We start from the raw sequence: 21,069 nt of genomic DNA, 5'->3' as shown, positions 1-21,069 counted from the left end.
AGTTTGAGCAGAGGAAGGTCGAGGCAAGTTGAGTCGGATGCGTCTAATAGTGAGGATGACGAGTTTGATCTACAACCAAGGGTTGCCCGAGGAAGGAGAAATAGCGGGAATGAATCCATCAAGGGAGTTAAGCTCAACATCTCATCATTCCAGGGTAAGTCCGATCCTGAGACATACCTCGAATGGAAGCGCAAAATTGAGCTTGTCTTCGAGTGCAATAACTATTCAGAGGAGCAAAAGGTGAAGCTTGCCGCCGTCGAATTCACAGATTATGCATCCGTATGGTGGGATCAACTTCGAACTAGTAGGAGGAAAAATGGTGAGCGAGCAATAGAAACTTGGGGAGAATTTAAAGGAATCATGAGGAGACGATTTGTCCCAAGCTACTATTATAGGGAGTTACACCAACGACTACAAACTCTCACTCAAGGCGACAAGAGTGTGGAGGACTACTTCAAGGACATGGAGATGCTCATGATGAGAGTCGATGTGAATGAGGATGCTGAAGCCACTATGACATGATTCCTCAATGGCCTAAAATCCGATATTGCTGAGATAGTTGAACTCCAACATTACATGGATATGAGTGAAATCCATGAAATGTTGGATAAGGCTGTGAAAGTTGAAAGATGAATCAAGAGGAGGGGTACCGCTAGATCTTCGTCCCATGTAACTCCTTCAAGTTGGAGCACCAATCCCGGACCTAAAGAGGAGAAGCCTACAAACTCAACTCCTCTGCTCAAACCTAAAGGAGACCAAATTGGATCGGGTACAAGTAAAGGAGCGCCAACCCCATTTAATGGTGTTTCTAACTCGCGTAATCGGGATCGAAAATGCTTCAAGTGCCAGGGGTATGGTCATATACAATCCCAATGCCCTAATCAACGCATTATGGTTATAAGGGACAATGGTGAAGTGGCCACAGATGACGAGTCTGATTATGCAGGGATGCCGCTTTTGACGGGTGATGGGGACTCGGAGGAAGAGATTGCACTGCTACCTGGGAATGTAGGATGTTTGGTCGCTCGCAGGGCGTTAACCATGCTTGCTAAGGAGGACGAGGGGTCTCAACGGGAAAACATCTTTTACACCCGTTGCAAAGTTAAGGATAGGATTTGCAGCTTAATTATGGATGGGGGAAGTTGCACCAATGTTGCAAGTTTACTCATGGTAGAAAATTTGGCTCTCCCAACCAAGAAATATCCACAACCTTATCGACTGCAATGGTTGACAGCTGATGGGGATGTGCGAGTGTATAGACAAGTGTCTGTGCCTATTTGCTTAAGGAAGTATGAGGATGAGGTGATCTGTGACGTCGTTCCCATGCAAGCCACTCACATTATTTTGGGACGACCATGGCAATACGATAAGGATGTATCCTTTGAAGGTCGAACTAATAAATATTCTTTTACCCATGATGATAGGAAGATTACTTTAGCCCCTTTATCCCCCAACCAAGTTTGTGAAAATCTAGAGAAGTTGAGGGCAGAGAGTGAGCATGAAGATGCAAGGAAAAAGGAAAATCGAGTTGCTAGCCATGAGAGAAAGCAAAATCTCTTGATGCGCTTTACACCTGAGGGCGATGCTTCGCGTCCCTCACCTCTAACATTTGTTTTGTTTAGTGTCCAGTCTTTTGTGTAGGTTGAGCAAGGGGCAAAAGTCTTGGTCCTGCAATATTCTATGCCTCCTTCCATTGGAACTAATAACCGAAGTGCTGTTAGCCCGCGCCGCCAATTCTTGTGTTCCCACGATTTGAGGACAAATCTTTTTAAGAGGAGGGGAATGATACGAATCTTAGGAGCTGCCCAAAAGCTATTACGTGGTTCATTGATGGGTCGTTGGGGTCCAATGAAGAGAGCCAAAGCCAAGCATTCAAAGTTCAAGGATTTCGTGTGCAACGCGTCAGACTGATTTAGTTGTTTTAGCAGTTTCCGTTATTTCCAATTATTTCCTATTTTTATTGCTTCCAATTGGGTCTTGTAAGCCTACTAAGGCATATCTAGTATGTTAAGGAATTAGTTATGTTTTGGTTAAGTCTTTCAATTCAATTAGGAAACTTACCTCTTTCGCGTAGTTTTAAGTTAAGTTGTTTTGTAAGCCTATAAAAGGCTGCTCAATTCCATAGAGAAGGGACTTTTTTTTTGGGGACAATTTCAGAAATTAAGAGAGTTTCTCTAGCTTCTTGTAAGCACCCTTGAGCACCTTTAGAGGATCTAAAGTGTTCGTCGACTTTATCAATCAAGGAACACGCTTGATTGTGGTGTCTTCTATCGTTCGAAACTATCTCGCGCTGCCCTTGATAGTCTAGGACTCCGCTTACCACAAACTCATTACCTTGGTCTTGGGCTTGTGGTTCTAATTCTGGCATCCTCGGATCCGGGTTCGTATCATCAATGCACATTAAAAGCAATCTAAATTCCTTAAAAATACATTTCAAAAATGTTGGAAAGTACTTTGAGAAAATTTCGGCAGAGTTGCCCTTTGTAAAAGGATGAAACTGCCTACCAACAATCAACAAATTGAAGCAGATACTCTGCTTAACACATTCTCAAATCCACTTTTAAACATTTAGAAGATATACTTTCAATAAGGAAATCAACCCCCTCATGATAAATCCAAATGTGTGAGATTTAAAACCATTTGCAAGAATAGAATATTATCTCGAAGTAAAATGGACTATCAAAGACAATGTGCTATTAAGTTAAGCCTGAATCATCCATTGAACACAACATCTCCTTATGCATTACGAAAAACATCCTCAATTCAAACAATTCTCAACTTTTGTCTATTTCCCTCAAAGTAATACATAACAATCCACTATACTTACTACAATTTATCATCAATTTGCATAAAAATGAACTTCATTTCAAACAAACAAATGCCATTTATACAAAGAAACAAGAAATTGCAAACAAAAGTATAATGTGCTTTCATGAGAAAAATTATACAAAATTTATCACCATATTAACAAATTTCTCAATTCTAAGCAAACAAGCATTTATAATGACATATACTGGCACAATGTAACAAAATTATAGCATTAAAATCCATCATATATGCATTTCCCAAATTTATAAAAAAATACAAAAAATTAAGAATTGAGAAATGTAAAATTTCAAAGAAAGTTGAAAATTGTTATCTCAAATGTGTGGAATGATGATGGAGGATGATAATGATGCAAAAAATGATGAAGAAATAACCCCAAATTCGATCACAAATAGAAACAATTCAGTGAAGACCGAATTCTAGTTTTGAGAATTGAAACCCTCCAAATTGATGTTTTTCATTTTAGAAAACTGAGGGTTTATGCTCAAAAGAGGTTGGGAGATGTTTTTCTGGTAAAAAATTGGATGATTACTGGATAAAATGGAAGATTGGTGAAAGAGGAGTAGGGTTTCGGTAAGAGAGAAGGAGAAGAAAGCTGGAAAATGAGGAACCGAGCCCTCGGTTCCATTCATATCGCTAACCGATCCGAGCTCGGATCGGTTCTAGAAGCCCTCGGATCCGACAGGGCTCGGATTCGTCACTCCAGAAGTTCGGCCGAGCCCTCAAATCCAACTGAATTTTGTTGGATCCGAGCTCGGATCCCCTATTTTCGATTTTTGAGTTTCAAAGGATCCGAGGTCGGATCTGTCTTTTTCTACACTAATTGCAGAAACTGTAATTTTTTAAACTTTTTCTCCATTTTTCGGCCAATTCCAAAACACACTTTGGACAAATTTTTTTATCAATTCTAATCTCCCACGCACATGTAATAGACCATAAATACAACATCCAACTTTTCAAAACACATCAAACACATCTACATTGCAAATTGAGTGGTGAGGTTCTTTGATCATTTTTGCACTTTTACACCAAAATGGCACTTTTGAGCATTAAATGCATATCAAATGAGTCTATGAGCATTTATAAACATGTTATCACCAAAACTCACTTGAATATGCTTGAAATACACACTGTATATATGAATGGTAATTCTAAACACTTAAAGCACAATTTGGTAAGAAAATCTCTCTTTTTACACTTGTTCTTCAATTGTACTTCCAAGATGGATGATGAAACTCCGTTACCTCCTATAAACAAGTGAAATATGTCTAATTAGTCAATGAAATCACACCAAAATATAAGAAACACATAAAAACACACAACTACAATATTATTATTGGGTTACCTCCCAATAAGCGCTTTTGTTTATAGTCGTTGGCTCGACTCTCCTACAGTTTTTTTACCTCTCTATTGCGTTTCCTAAGGAGTAAATTACTCCTTTAGGGACCTTTTCTCCGGCTAAATAGAGTTTCAATATTTGACCATTCACTTTAAATGAGGCACCATTTTCTCCATTTATTTCCACTGCTCCATAAGGAAACATGCGAACCACTTCAAATGACCCGAACCATCGAGACTTAAGTTTTCCAGGAAAAATTTAAGCTTTGAGTTAAATAATAACATCTTTTGCCCTTCTTCAAAATGTTTAGAAAGAATGTGTTTATTATGCCAAAATTTCACTTTTTCTTTGTAAATATTGGCATTCTCATACGAGGTTAACCGCGATTCCTCCAACTCGCTTAGCTCGAGCATTCTCTTTTCACCTACAGATTTAAAATCAAAATTAATAGCTTTAATGGCTCAATAAACTTTATGTTCTATTTTTACAGGTAAATGACATGCTTTCCCATAAACAAACTTATATGGAGACATTCCCAACGGCGTTTTAAATGCTATTCTATATGCCCATAAAGTATCTTCAAGTTTGTTTGACCAATTCTTTCTCAATCGGTTGACCGTTTTCTCCAAAATGATTTTAATTTTCCGGTTAGCCAACTCCGCTTGACCATTGGCTTGAGGATGATAGGGGAGTGACTTTTTATGCCTGCATCCATATTTAAGCAACAAAGTGTCAATAATTTTATTACAAAAATGCTTACCTTCGTCGCTTATTATTGACTTTGGAATTCCAAACCTGCAAAATATGTTCCGTTTAAGGAATTTAAGCACAACTTTAGCATCATTAGTTTGTGAAGGAATGGCCTCCACTCATTTAGAGACATAATCAACTGCTAAAAGGATGTACTTATTATTATGTGAACTAGGAAATAGTCACATAAAATCAATGCCCCAAACATCAAATAACTCAACTTCCAAATATGTAGTTAGAGGCATTTCATTCTTTCTTGATATATTACCATTTTTTTGGCATTGATCACAACTTTTAACCCAATTTCTAGTGTCTCGGTACATAGTAGATCAATAAAATCCAGATTGTCATATCTTTGCTACGATTTTAGTTGTACTAAAATGACCTCCCGTTTCAAGGGTATGATAATGCATTAAAATACTATGTACCTCTTCTTCTGGAACACATTTTCTAATTATTTCATCTATACAATGTTTGTAAAAGAATGATTCCTCCCAAAAGTAATGTTTAGCATCATTTAAGAATTTTTTCCTTTGATGAGAATTCAAATCACTTTGTATCACTCCACTAACTACAAAGTTAACTAGATCAGCATACCATGGTGACTTATAAATTGCCATTAAAAACTCATCTGAAAATTCTTCTTTAATGGTTGAATGATCTTCTTGAGGCATGTTCTCCAGTCTAGAAAGATGATCAGCAACTAAATTCTCGGATCCCTTTTTATCTTTGATTTTCAAATTAAATTCCTGAAATAATAAAATTCATCGAATTAATCGAGATTTTGTATCTTTCTTATTTAATAGATATTTGAGTGCAGCATGGTTGGTATAAATGATAACTTTAGATCCTACTAAGTACGATCTAAACTTATCCAATGCAAAATTCACTGCTAGCAACTCCTTCTCTGTTGTTGCATAGTTGACTTGGGATTCATTTTACATTTTACTTGCATAATAAATGACATGAAGTCGCTTATCATGTTTTTGCCCAAAAACAGTCCCAACTGCAAAATCACTTGCATCACACATTAATTCGAACGGTAAACTCCAATTCGGTGATGCTATTATAGGTGCGGAGACAAGTTCCTTCTTCAACCTATTAAAAGCAAGTAAACACTCATCATTAAAGTGAAAAGGAACATCTTTTGCAAGTAATTCACATAAAAGTTTAGCAATCTTGGAGAAATTCTTAATAAATCGCCGATAAAATTCCACATATTCAAGAAAGCTGCGAATGCTTTTCACATTGGTAGGTGGAGGCATTCTCTCAATAACCTCTATTTTGGCTTGATCAACCTCAATACCTTCTGAAGAAATTTTGTGGCCTAAAACAATACCCTGACAAACCATGAAGTGACATTTTTTCCAATTGAATACAAGGCTTGTTTCTTCACATCTCTGTAAAATTAAATCTAAATTGTTAAGACAATCATCATAAGTAGATCCAAATACAGAAAAATCATCCATGAAAATTTTCATAATTTTCTCATTAAAATCAGAGAAAATTGCCATCATGCATTGTTGGAAGGTAGCCGGTGCATTGCACAATCCAAAAGGCATCCTTCAAAATGTAAAAGTGCTGTACGGACAAGTGAATGTGATTTTCTCTTGATCTTCTGGTGCAATTACTATTTGATTGTATCCTGAAAAACCATCCAAAAAAATAATAAAATTTATAACCAACCAATCTTTCTACCATTTGATCAAGAAAAGGAAGAGGAAAATGATCCTTTCTAGTAGCTGCATTCAGTTTTCTATAATTAATACAGACTCGCCACCCAACCACAACTCTAGAGGGAATCATTTCATTATTTTTATCATGCACTATGGTTATCCCCCCTTTCTTTGGCACTACATGTATAGGAAAAATCCAAACACTATCAAAAATTGAAAAAATTATACCTACATTCAGCCATTTAAGAATTTCTACTCTTACCACTTCTTTCATGTTTGGATTTAACCTTCTTTGAGTTTCAACTACTGGTTTAGAGTTTTCTTCCAACAAAATCCTGTGCATACAAATAGTTGGACTAGTTCCTTTGATATCAGAAATTGTCCATCCTATAGCCTTTAAATGCTTCCTTAGAACATGTAAGAGCTTGTCTAGTTGTTCCTTATCTAGTGCTGCATTGACAATTACCGGTAATGTCTCTTTTTCTCCAAGAAACGCATATTTGAGGTGTTTAGGCAGTGGTTTAAGCTCAAATTGTGGTGCTTGCTTACATAATGGTAGAGGTAGCCCTTTGCTCAGTTCTAACTCCTTATATGCATTTCTCCTTTTGTAAGGAACCTGTGCCTGCAAAAATTCAGTCATTTCTTCAATTTGTTCCTCTTGTATACCTATACCATTAAGACAAAATTCAAGAGAATCATCATCAAAATTAACTTGACTTATCTCTAATGCCAATTCATCACATATGTCAACCGAATAAACATGGTCAGTAAAAGAGGGATATTTCTCCACTTTACTCAAATCAAATTTCACTTACTCTTCACCAATTTGGAACTTGAACTTATCTCGTTTAACATCTATTATTGTACCTGCAGTGACCAAAAATGGTCTACCAAGTATAATAGGTACATTGACATCTTCCTCCATATCTAAAACAATAAAATCGATAGGAATAATGAATTTCTGTACTTTAATGAGCGCATTCTCCAATATGCCCATTGGATGTCTAATAGACCTGTCAGCCAATTGCAAGGAGATATTAGTACGCTTTAACTCTTTCAACCCAATTGCCTAGCCACAGTTAAAGGGATCAATGAAACACTTGCACCAAAGTTACAAAGTGCTTTAAAGAATTCTACATTATCAATAGTGCAAGGAACTGTGAAACTCCCTGGATGTTTCAACTTTGGTGGCAATTTATTTTGTATGATGACACTACATTCTTCCGTTAATGTAATTGTCTCACTATCTACTAACTTCCTTTTTTTAGTCATTATCTCCTTGAGAAACTTTGCATATGAAGAAATCTGTAAAATAGCATCAACAAAAGGAATGTTAACATGTAATTGTTTGAAAATGTTGACAAACTTCTCAAATTCTTTGTTATTTCTCGAAAGTTTCAATCTTTGAGGGAATGACACTGGTAGAGGAATTGGTGTTGTATCTCCCATTTGTGATTCATTTTCTTCCACTTTTCCTTTCCCTTTAATTTTCTTGTCATCCTCTCCTAACTCACTAAACTGCTTGTTTTCTCTTCTTTCAAACTCTCTTCCACTTTCAACTACCGGCGGCTCACCTAATTCCTTACCACTACGGAGGGTTATAGCCTTCACATGCTCCCTTGGGTTCACCTCAGTCTTACTAGGTAAGTCCCCTTGATTGCGATTGTTTACCGTATTCCTGTACATATTGGTGAGTTGGTCCATCCTTCCTTCAATTCTTTCAAACCGTTGAGTAGTGGTGCTGGCTAACTTTTCAATTTTATCATTCGATACATTTGCCAGCTTTTCAATTGCCAATTCTCAAGCTGGTTTGGATTCCTGAAGTGGTTGTTTCGGTTGAAAACTCGGTGGATTAACTGGTTTTTGTTGGTTTCCTTGATCATTCCATCCAAAATTCGGGTGATTACGCCATCCTGAATTGTAGGTATTAGAGTATGGATTGTTTTGGGGTGTGGACGGTTGTAATTGTTAGGATATTGAATCTGTTCGCTGCTAGAACACATAAAATCATCATGATCTCCGCCGCAAGTAGTACAACATGCAATAACTACTCCTTGATTAGAACTAGAACCAATTATCTATTAAGCATCTTAACCACATTATCCATCTTTGCACTTAACATATTCAAGGTATCTACTTCAAGCATACCTGCGGTTCTCCTTGTATTATCTCGTTCATTGGCCCATTGGTAGTTATTAGCAGCCATTTCTTCAATCAATTGTTGAGCTTCCCCAGCTGTCTTTCCCATCAAAGCTCCTTCCGCTGCCGCATCTACATGAGTCTTTGTTGGATAGGTGAGACCATTGTAAAATATTTGGACTACTAGCCAATCTAGTAGACCATGATGAGGACATCTTCGTTGCAATTCCCGATAGCGCTCTCAAGTTTCGTAAAATGTCTCTCCTTCCTATTGAGAGAAACTAGTTATATCCATTCTGAGTTTAGCAGTTTTTTCAGGTAAAAAAAATTTATTAAGAAAAGGCTTAACTAATTCAGTCCAAGTTGTAAAAGTGTTAGGAGGATGGGATTGTAGCCAAACCTTAGCCTTGTCCCTTAGTGAAAATGGAAACAATCGAAATTTAATTGCATCATCACTAACACCATTAAATTTAATTGTATCACAGATTTCAAGAAATGTTGACAAGTGAGAATTTGGATCTTCGGTAGTATTACCTCCATATTGAGATTGTTGTACCATTTGAATCAGTGATGGTTTAATCTCAAAATTATTGACATTTACCGTTGGCCTTACAATGCTAGTTTGAGAATCTTGTGTTCCCGGTAAAGCAAAATCTTGCAGAATTCGCTTATTTGGGTCATTTTCCGCCATTTCTTTCTCAAATGATAATTCTATCAAGATTTCCTCTATCGGCTGCCAAACCTCTTGTTCCTCTTGATGTGGTGTATTTCTCCTTTGTCTCCGTAATGTCCTCTCAATTTCAGGATCAAAAAGTACAATTTCTCGATTTGATCGGTGCATACACTACAAATAAAAAGAAGAGAAATTTTGCAGTTTTAATTATTAAAATCAACTATAAACAACTTAAATAAAAATAATAGAAATATTTAAATTAATAGAGATGATTGGCCCTAATATTACCTCTCCCCAGCAACGGCGCCAAAAATTTGACGAAATTTTTATATCAATGCAAGTTTAAATCCGATTTTATACCCGTTGACTGCAAGTATACAGGCCGAAATCGTAATGTAGGGTATGTATCGGGTCGATCCCACAAGGAACAAATTAAACAAGTACTAGGCCCTTATTTTTCTCTATTATTTAGACTTATGAATAAATTTGAGTAGAGAAAGTATATTGCTAAAGTCTACAAATCTGATATACAAATCTAATTTAACAAATGCTAAATTCAAATGGAGAAATTTCACTGAAGGAAGACTCTAGGGATGTAGATTCCACTTATGGCATAAACAACACAAATGAATGGATTTACCTCTTGTTATTATTCTTGTTTAACCAGAGATTCATTTCCAAAATTACCAAGTCTCATTCTCATGATGAAATGACCTAAAGTAGTTCAGTTTTCTCTATTTTCATGATGAAATACTAGTTTTACTCTGTTTTCTTTCATGAAATGCTAAGTAATCCACTAAAATGTATCTCGATTTTCATGAACATACAACTTAAGCTCTACTCATGTGTTTCCATTGTTACTATCAATTCTCATTGAACAATAACAACTATAAACATGATATTGGTGATCAATCAATAACAAGTAATCACAGTTACACAAGTAGACAAGTTAATACAAAATATAACAAGTGTAAATCACATTCTATTAGTATTATTTAGCCATAAGTTTCATCCACTCCCTAAATTAAGAAGTTTAGCTACTCATGAATGATTTAACAATCAGACTCACAAGTTTATTAATGCAAAACATCATAAAGTACAAGTACAAGAAAGATAAAAGAAAGCTTAGCCTATTGATGGTGAAACCCTCCAATTTCTACTATGTTCTTGTACAAGATGATTACAAGTGAAAACTCCAAATGCTTCTCCAAGAACTCTTAACTAGAGAGAAACTAGTTACAAGAAGGAAAACTAGCTACGTATGGTTCTTCTTGCTTCTCCCCTGTGTTTCTGCATAAAAGGTGGTAGAAAGACACATTTTTTCTTTTTTCATGATTCCAACAACTCAAATTTTGTAAAGAAAGTCAAAAGAAATATTATTTTGACTTTCTTTAACTCATTTTGTCTTCCCTTTTGTTGCAGAAGCATGTGCCACCAAATTCACTCACTTAAGATAGTTGGAAAGTTGTGTGAAAAGTGAGAAAAAACGGTTGTGCCACTTGCTGAAGAGAGAGGCAGATCCGAGCCTCGGATCCGAGGGGTGAAGATCGATCTGAGCTCGGATCCTATCGATCTGAGGCCTTTTTCTGATGGATCCGAGCTCGGATCGTTTGTCCTCGGATACACTGCTCCAAAAGTATAGACGAGGGTTCGGATCGCTCTTTACTCACACGGATCCGAGCTTGGATCCGTGCTGATTATTTTTCAGTTTTTCACTTCTTTTCCTTTCTCTTCATTTTTGCTCCTAATTTCTTGTGTACTTAATCCTCTGGACGATCCTTACATTTCTTTCAGCTCGTGCATGAATTTCATACAAGAATATCCTTTACAATTTCACAAAATTAACGCATTAATCCACTCATTTATCAAGTTTTGAACACTTAAACAATATTTAAGCAATTATCACCAAAAGAGTTCAACTATTGCTTTAATCTTCTCAAAACATACCAAAAGTTCATGCCAAATTTGTATAAAATGTACGTTAAATATTCACTCATCAACATCTTTTTCTTTACATGTATCTAGTTATATTCACAATTGCACCTAAAGACAATATAAGCTATGTGCTTCATTTCTCCTCCTATAGTCTTGTTATTCATCACAGAATTTTATATAGTCAATTTCATGTGAAAATCATTATTTCTTCAATAAAATTTGAATGGGCTTGTCTGTAACACTTTACATATTTCACAATAATGTTTCATGTCAAATTGTTATTGAGTTTGAAGTTGAAACTCACAGTTAAAAGCCACAAAAACAGCCATCAAAATTTACATGCTTGATGTGGCATTAATTGCAGATGTAATACTTTGATTGGAAGTAGGAATTACATTTGGGTAATAAATTTTAACAGTTAGGCCCTCGAAACGTCGTCCTGTTTGGAACCCAAGTTTTTTGCCAAGATTTTAGCTATTAGTTTTTTAACAACTTTAGCTACAGGAACCTAAAAAAACTTATCAAACTTTTTAACCTACAGATTTCAAAATATCTAATACATAAAAAACTTCCTCTTTTCTTCTTCTTTCTCCCCCACCCTATCCACCACACCTTCAGCGCCGGCCACCACATCCTCCGCTGCTTCTAGCGCTGGTCTCCCTTTTTTTTTCCCTTTCTCTCTCTCTCTCTCCCCCTCTCCCTTTCCCTTTGACCGATCTGTAACCCCTCTTTTGGCTATTTTTCTCTCCCTTCCCCTCTCCCTCCTCGACCACCCTTCTTTTGGCTATTTTTCTCTCCCTCTTTTTTTTCTCTCCCCCCCTCTCCTCTCCCTCCCCTTCCTGGTCACCCTTCTCCTTCCCCTATCTACGATCTGGTTGTGTGACCAGATCGCACATTGGGCAACGGGGGAGGGGGAAGGGGAGGAGAGTAGGAAAGGGGAGAAAAGGGGAGAAAGGGGGAGAGGGCGATGGAGAAGAGGGGGAGAGAAAAAGCAAAAAAAAAAGAAAAAAAGAAAAAAAATCATGGTTGGCAGTTCTCTGGTTTCGGGAGGGAGAGGGGGAGGGTGAAGAGGAGTAGAGAGCGAGAAGGGAGCAGAGAGGGAGAGGGAGAGGGAGAAGAAGGGAAGAGAAAAAGAAAAAAAATTGGTTTCACCATGGCTGTTGGTTCTTCAAAGCTGGAGGCAGAGGAGGCGGGGGAGGGAAGGGGAAGAGGGAAGGAAGAAGAAGAGAGGAAAGAAAAGAAAAAGGAAAGAAAGAAAAAGAAAAAGAAAGAGAAAAAAGAAAACTTAGCCGCAATTTTGGACCATTTGCGTTCTTCAATGTCGGAGCAGAGGTGACGGAGGAGGGAAGGGGGAGGGGGAAGGAAGAAAAAGAAGAAGAAGAGAGGAAAGAAAAGAAAAAGGAAAGAAAGAAAAAGAAAAAGAAAGAGAAAAAGAAAGAAAAAAAGAAAAGGAAAAAAAAGTTTTTCATCTTAAAAAATTTTTCCAAAAACTTCTACAGTGTACTACAGTAAAGTTTTAGACAAATTTCCAAAAAATTCAGGTTCCAAATGGGATTTTGCACATCAAACAACAATATTTTTTTAAATCGATCGAAAGGGCCTACGACTGCAGGGAAGCAGAGGTCAAATCCTCAGCTACACCCTTAGATAGAACTTGTGTAATACCAACGATAGGAATGCCTGTAACGAGTATAAAGGACCAGCCCAAAGAAGCAATAAACTGACCTACAGAGTGAGTTTAAACAGGCGATAAGCCGACTACATTGCTACCTGAAAAGCGAGCTTACTCTAATAGAGTTGAAGCAATAAATAAACCTATACTTTCTTTGCCCCTTGGACAACTAGCGAACTTACTTCCTTTACTGGTACTGGATAAGAGAAACTTCCTATACTACAAAAGGTCTTGCTTAAGCTGCTTACCTTCTAGCTTATTCTCCGACTTCCAGCATTGATGAGCTAGAGGAGCAAGCAAAAGAGGAAAAGAGGTAATGAGTTCCACTGTCATTACTTCAGTATCAATGCAAAATTATATATCTACTGTATGGTTCAGAGGATTAAAGTACAGAAACTTAAAAAAAAAGTATAGAAACCATATGAAGTACCAGACTAGGATTCGAGAATGGTGTGATTCTGAGAAACCAAATTTTACGGGAGACTTACTTTTTCAAACTTTTACGATGGATGAATACCATTATTTAAAAGTTATATCTGAAAACTTTCATTGTATAAGCACGAGTTTAACAATTTGTACAACTATGCTTTATCTGTACATGAATTCAACAATGTTAAGTATAACTATCATTAATCTTGTAACTTATTACGAGCGGCATTCATAAATATAAATTGTCGACTTTTTGACTTCGTGATAAAGTGGATCATCAACAAATATAAAAGGTAGATCTATAATGACAAGTAAGAATTAATATTTTCAAAATTAAGCAGTTCAAAGTGGGAAAAATATTTAATTGAATTTCTATACGTACATAGATACTGCTGATTGTGAAACAATTCAGAAACTAGATTAGGACAAAAATTTAATGCAAACCTTTGGCACGTGGAAGCTAATTGAACAATTGTGCAGAGGCTTGATTTGGTAAGTTTTAAATTTGCTATCCTATCATAAATGCATTAGATTGCAGATTAATATGACTCGAATGTGAATTAATTTTTTTCCATAAAAGACAAGGTCACAATAGGAAAAACGGCATCAGTGGCATGAAAAAAACTCTATAAATACCCCCTCCTTCTTCTCAAATATTGACATTTTGAATTGATCAGATCAAGTCACGGCCAAAAAATTAACTAGAGGTCACCAAAAGGTTCCTATAGTTGAAATGGAGAAAAAGAACAACCTCCATGCTATCTTCTCAAAGCGTTGCAATGACCTTTTCATGAAAGCCAACCAACTTTGCACTCTTAATGGTGCAGAACTTGCTCTGTTGGTGTTTTCGCCTGGAAAAAAGGCTTACGCTTTTGGTCATTCATCTTTCGAATTTGTCACTGATAAGTTCCTTGGAAACAAGTCATCAACTAGCATCCACGGTGGCACTTATCACCATGTTGTTGCCAATCACCATGGTGACAACATTTCTGAGCTCAATAAAATTATCGACCTTAAAAAACAATTGAAAGCCAACAAAAAAACGTGAAGAAGTTCTTGTTCAGATGATACAAGAAGGCCAACACAAGAACTGGTGGCAGGAACCAATTGAAGAGATGAATCTGGAGCAACTTCTGAAGTTGAAGAAAGCACTGAAAGGACTTAAAAAGAAGGTTGAGGATGAAGTTAAGCGTCGGATCTAGGCAGCAGACATATCTCAGTTCTTGTTTGAGAATGTACTTTTGAAAAATATAAAGGGTCCTTCCAAAATAAAACCCTAATGGATTTCCCCTAATTACCTAGCTATGTTTGCACGTTTTTCAATACATATAAGATTGTGGTCTCGACACTTGAGTTATTCTCATGTATCTTTTTTTTAATTATGTCAAAGTAATTCTAAGTCTCTGCTACATGGATCTCTCCTAATAAGGCGCCCTAATCATGTGTCAGGGCAAAACTTTAGTTCAAAGTTTTCTCTTGCTATTAGTTTTTGTTATGTCCTGTGCTTTCAGCTATAAGGTTATAATGTTTTTTATATCGAGACCAAAAATAAAATCGTTATTTTTCTGTAGTAAAGTTTTTTTTTGTTTTGCCTTTGCTCACTGATCATGAAACACTGGTACTTGATTGAAGTATGAAATTTTATGAAAAATTTAATTTTCCATCCCATAGAAATAGGAAGAATATATAGAAAGCATAACAACTTTTTTCCCCTTATATTCAAGTATGATAATTTCTCACATCCTTTACACCATTTTTCTTCTTGATTATTTTATGTACAATATGAAAAAACAGTATACAAAGGCTTTTGTTTTGTAGATCCATGACATAATTCATAAGGAAAAATGTAAACTCCTTTGTCTAGTCACGGTTATGTTATTCTCATAAATGAGTAAATTAATGACTTTCTGTCGTTTAATTACCTCCACATTTTTTTCCTTAATTGCCTCCATTTTTTTTTTGAAATAATGAAAAAGTAAATAAATTGAGTTATCGTGATTTTCTACAACTTTTATGTTTTGGTAAGAGATGACTGAACCAAATAGTTTGGGTGGGCATGGAGCAAGATAAACTCCTTTGTCTTGTCAAGGTTTTGTTAATCTCATAAATGAGTAAATTAATGACTTTTTGTCGTTTTAATAGCTCCACTTTTTTTTCCCTTAATTGCCTCCAATCTTTTGAAATAATGAAAAAAAATTGAGTTATATATTGTGATTATCTACAACTTTTATGTTTGGGTAAGAGGCGACTAAACTAAATAGTTTGGGTGGGCACAGGGCAGATACTTTCCCCACACTGGTACTTGATTGACTCGCGCCACATTTATTGGATGAACAATTTTTTCTCCTTTATTCACTTCTTATGTCAGCGAGTACCTAGACACCGAGTGACTAGCAAGAGAAGGTTGGACCATAGGGTGAGACACCCATTATAGTTTAATTTTTCAAAAGAAAAAAAATTAAATTAAGAATCATATTGACAAATTTTGTATCATGTTCTACATGTTCATCTAAGGATTGATTAAATAGAATTTGCTCAAGAAAATCTCATCCAACAAAAAAAAAGATCATGTAAAAACAATATAGTAGCATAAGTTATCATTCTCCAATCTCCAATGCAACTGAACCAAAAAGAAATGTAAAAACATAAAACACTTCTCCAACATAATTCATTTTTTCTGTAAGACAATAAGTACTACAATAAAACGATTCAAATTGCTCTCTAGGCAAGCATGAAAAACCTTCCTCAAAAAATTTGAATGAAATATCTGTTGGAGACTAACAAGAAGTCTAAGAAATAGGAAATGAAAAAACTATTAGTAACAAATCTTATTACTAAACAAGTTCAAATCGCTGATACGATAAGTTAGAATAATGTTAATACTAATAAATTACTAACTTACAAATCACAGAGGCTTGATCTTTGATCAATGTCCTAAAACAAAATTTTTGCTCCTTCTCTTTGTGCAGAAGTGCGTGAGTAATCTGTTTCCAGGATTTAACCGTGAATTCTCCCTCAAATTTGGATAAGAATTTAGGAAGTCCATGAACTTTCTGTTTTCACTTTTCTTTCAAGATGGTTCTACGGAAATTTTGAAGAAAACTTTTTTCCTCAAAAAAGGAATAATAATGATGAACTTTCTCTCCTACTAACATATATTTATAGACCAAAATAGCAAGAGGTAGTTTGAAACCGTTGGTAGAGAGTTTTCGGACCAAAAGCCAAGACTTCCCAACCAAAAGTCAAGAAGAAATTGATCTGAAAAAAATGAAGAATCGCAACTTTTTAGGAAGACATTTCCTAGACCAATGAAGGTTTTAATTCAGACACCTTTTCCTCATTTGTAACAATATCCTCTTCTTGTTTTTTAAGATTTGCATGGGAACATTTTTATAAATGTAGTTTTAGAAAATTTCAAACATATTTTCCCATCCTATTTTTATGTATATGTATGTGTATGTATGTATGTAAGTATGTACATATATTTACCCATAATGCTACAACAATATTTGAAAGCACAAACAGTGATAACTATCCATATGTTGAATCAATTGTTTCATTTTGATATTTTGGAAAAAGATTTAAAAAAAATTCTTTTATCACATTCCAGGGCTAGAATGACACACATGCATACACATGTATATGTATTTTTGTATGTGTGTATCTATTTGTTAACTTCTGATAGCTAAGGTGTGATTGTCTGTAATATTATATTATTACTTTGATTGGAAGTAGGAAATATTCAAACCTTTGGTTAATAAATTTCAGGTATTTGTTAATCGAAACGGTTCTTATTTTGTACATCATACAACAATATTTACACATGCCAAACTTATTTATATATATACACACACGGTATGGTTCAGAGAATTAAAGAGAAATTTGTCTACAAATATCACATGCATTACCGGATAAGGAATTGAGAATGGTGTGATTATGATAAACTTTTTCAAACTTTTTTGATGTCGGTCTAATATGTGACCAATCGAGGGATGTTTGTCATTTTCTAAAGAAAATTGTTATGGCATTAAAATACAAGATTTGGTAATAACACTCGCCTTTTCTATTCAACACCTAATTTAAATATTATTCTTTTACCCCTTAAATTGATTGATGTGGAAAATACAAAGTAGTTAATTATCAATCTATTACTCTGGAGTGGCTGCTATGTCATCCCAAATTCGCCAACAATAGCCTTTGATAAGAGTATATTTTATGTGTTTTTTAAGTGTATTTTATCAGTTAATTTTAGTAGTTTAATCTAGTTTAGAACTAAAATAATTAGGGTTTTGGTAAAAATAGACATTTTTTTATTAAAGCAGCTAACATTGTATTTCTATTAATTTTAAGGGTAAAAACTTCATTTTCTTGCAGGATCAATGATTCAATCATCAAAGAGTATGAATTGAGAAGAAATCTGAATATTAGTGAAGAATTGAAGTGTATAAAGAAGAAATGAAGTGAAAAATGTTTAATTGAAGAAATGCAGTTCAAGACAGTTTTGACACTCTTTAGTATTTCGGCCATATCTGGACCTAGACATATTGGATTGAGGTGATCATTATACCATTTTGAAGTAAGAGAGAGATCTAGATTTGGTATGAAGATATCGAAATCCAATTCTATTGTTTTCATGGGCAAAAAGTCGAAAAACAGAAGTTGCATTCTATGAACGAGACTGAAACGGGGGTTTGACTAGGTGATAGTATTTTGATCATATCACAGTCTACAAAGCTCCGATTTGGATGATTCTTGAAGCATCTTGAAGCTAATTCAAAGAGCTACAACTTTTGTGTTTTGCACAAAAGCTAGTTCGGCCTCTATCATAGAGAACATCGTAGTTGAAACGAGGCCAAAAGCACAGAGTTGAAAACGCGAGTCATCAAAACGTGGCTTGAAGTCGCGTTTGTCAAGTCGCGTTTTGTAGCCGAAATTCTGCAATTTGATCAGCCATTTCTCTTGTGTTCATACTACTTTCCAGCTGTATTGAGCAAGGGAATTCGGTTGCACATGCTTCAAAATATAAAGGGTAGAAAAGATGACTTATTGTCAAGTCAAAAACATTTGTGATTGGCTATTTTAACAAATTTTAGATTTGGGAATCTAGAGATGGAAATTTTGACTAGTGAAAAGGAGCTTTTGAGCAGTTTTTATGGAGAAAAAAACAAGGGGAGGTCAGACATCTACGGGAGAGCAATTTTCTGGTAGAACACATTCTCTCTAGCTAGCAAATTTTACAAGGAGCACTTGGAGACTTCATCTTGGAATCATCTAGTGCAAGACATAGTAGAATTTTGAGAGCTTCACCATCAACTTGGCCAAGCTTTTCTTTATACTTCTTGTACTTGTAACTTGAGATGTTTTCCATTAATGAAGTTATGAGTTTATTACATCATTCATCAGTAGCTAATTTTCTATATCTAGGGAGTAGATGAAACTTATGGTCAAGTAATATAAATTGAATGTGATTTACACTTGTTGTATCTTGTATTTGTTGTTGAAACAGCCACAACAATGTTAACACTATCTGCTTGAGTCGTGTGTAGCACTGTTCTAAGAAACTATTTTATGAAATTGAAATGTCTCCCCAGAATTAAACAAGCCTTCTTCTATTTGTTGCGAACAAGAAAGGCAAGCTTTCTTCTTGTTGCAAACTAGAAGGACCAGAACTAGCAAATTAAAACCAATAGATATAGAGAGAGAAGATGAGAACAGAATTGTCAGGAAGGTATCAACTGACAGAAATAAAAGAGAGAGAGAGAGAGAGATAGAGCAGCTATTAGAAAGATATCAACTGAAGCTGCTGGGGTGATTTTCTGAGGGGGGAATGGATCCTGTTTATAGATTTCAGAATGAGGTGCACCCCTTCTCACTTCCGATGTGGGACAAAGATTGCAACTCTTCTCATTTCTCAATATGGGACAGAGAAAGCAATACTTCTCATTTTTCGATGTGGGATAAAGAATATTTTTGAAATACTATATATTTTACAACAATCTCCTTCCTATTTCAAAAAAATTCTTTGGATAAAGGAAGAATTTTAAAAATACTTTGCTAGATTTGGTTGAAATGTAATTAGATTGGTGTCTTTTGAACTATGAACCAAACATAGATTGATAAAACATGATCTACAGAATTATTGGTGAAATATAAATTTCTATGAACCAATAACTCTTGATGTATGACAGAGATTTTATCAATCACATTGCAACCCATAATTTGCTGTTAACACGATTTTGCGCTTTTAGGCCGTGCGCCTGCCTGGTTATTTCATGAGAACTCTAAAGATTTGACCAATGAATCTTATAGGAGCGGCCCCACTCCACTCTCATATAGGTGAATTCATCAAGTGTATATTGCTTTAACTACACCTCCCTAATGGGATATGAATTCATTAAGAGTTTTAACTCATCCTCACGATTACTCAAAGCACTTATCTGTGGAGGGACTTAAATTTAAAGTGCTTTACCATCAATATTGACTTGTTATTACCTGACGTGCACGGGGTATGCATATAATATTAACCTCATCCACAATCAAGTTTTACATTTATAATTCCTAAATACCCCACACGCGATTTATCGCAAGTATACGAATTGTAAACGAGTATAAGGTATTAAGAATCGATCCCACAAGGAAGATTAAAATTACCGGTGATTTTCGAACTCCTTTATTATCTAGACTACCATAAATATAAAAGTAATGAAAATTAACACTAGAAAACTCCTAAAGATATGAAATTCCTTACTATTCTTGCAAGTGAAGTTACCGGTTAAGTGAATGCTATTATCTTGGCTAGTTATGGTGTAATTTGCTAATGTAAGTGAAACTTACTCTCATAGTGAATCAACTATACTTGTAACTAAACCATACCTACTCTCGTGGTTATGAATTAATTACAAGCTCATTTCTTCTATGAAATTACATGAAACAAGTCACTTAAACCACATAGGTGCACCTCTACTCTCGTGAGTGAATTGCCCATGTTTATCACTTCTTTGAACTAGTGTTAAATTCCAATTTTCATTGCAAACTTAACACTTTTAGATAATCACAATTAATGGCCAGTTAATTATGATTAGAAAATCAAAAGTGATAAATAACTTGCTCAAAATAATATCACCAAATAACCAAATAAACATCACTAACAAGATATAGCAAATTCATCCATACTCTAGGCATAAACTTTAGCAAAACATGAAAATAAGATCCAAACTTGTATTATAGTTAAACATGAAATTAAATACAAAAGAGAAAGTGATAGAAGAGATGTCACCCTTGTCACATGAGCTCTAACTCTCCATCTTTACTCCTCTAATCTTCATCCAAATCTAACTACAAATACAAGAAGGAAACACACACTAACTATAATATACTAGCCTAACTAATGAACTAAGGGAACATCTAGTGAAACTACATTTTTGGTGAGTTTCTCTAGCCTTCCCAAGTTATCAAAATGGCTCTCCAAGGCTGCTATTTATAGAAGAATTCAAGAGCCAAATGAGTTGTTTTTAGTTGTCATTTTTGACTCTTGAAACTTTTTTGAGTTGTATTTCCAACTTTCCAGCCTCTTCTTGATCAGATACAGCCGAAATTTCTGGCTGAAATTGAGTTGAAAATGTTGTGTGAA

General features: G+C 35.3%; 1 non-coding gene and 1 pseudogene across 1 annotated transcript; one reads left to right on the top strand and one right to left on the bottom strand.

The window, feature by feature from the left end:
* Positions 1 to 5,679: 5,679 nt before the first annotated feature.
* LOC140016893 (uncharacterized) overlaps positions 5,680 to 21,069 on the bottom strand; it is a 174,315-nt pseudogene continuing 158,925 nt past the window's right edge.
* Positions 8,928 to 9,034, top strand: LOC113719608 (small nucleolar RNA R71). The gene has a single exon (XR_003454936.1). It is a non-coding gene; the product is annotated as a small nucleolar RNA R71 (small nucleolar RNA).

This window comes from Coffea arabica, chromosome 1e, assembly GCF_036785885.1.
Source record: "Coffea arabica cultivar ET-39 chromosome 1e, Coffea Arabica ET-39 HiFi, whole genome shotgun sequence".
Taxonomy (NCBI): Eukaryota; Viridiplantae; Streptophyta; class Magnoliopsida; order Gentianales; family Rubiaceae; genus Coffea; species Coffea arabica.
Note: the sequence above shows the minus strand (reverse complement) of the source record. Positions and strands in the feature narration are given on the sequence as shown.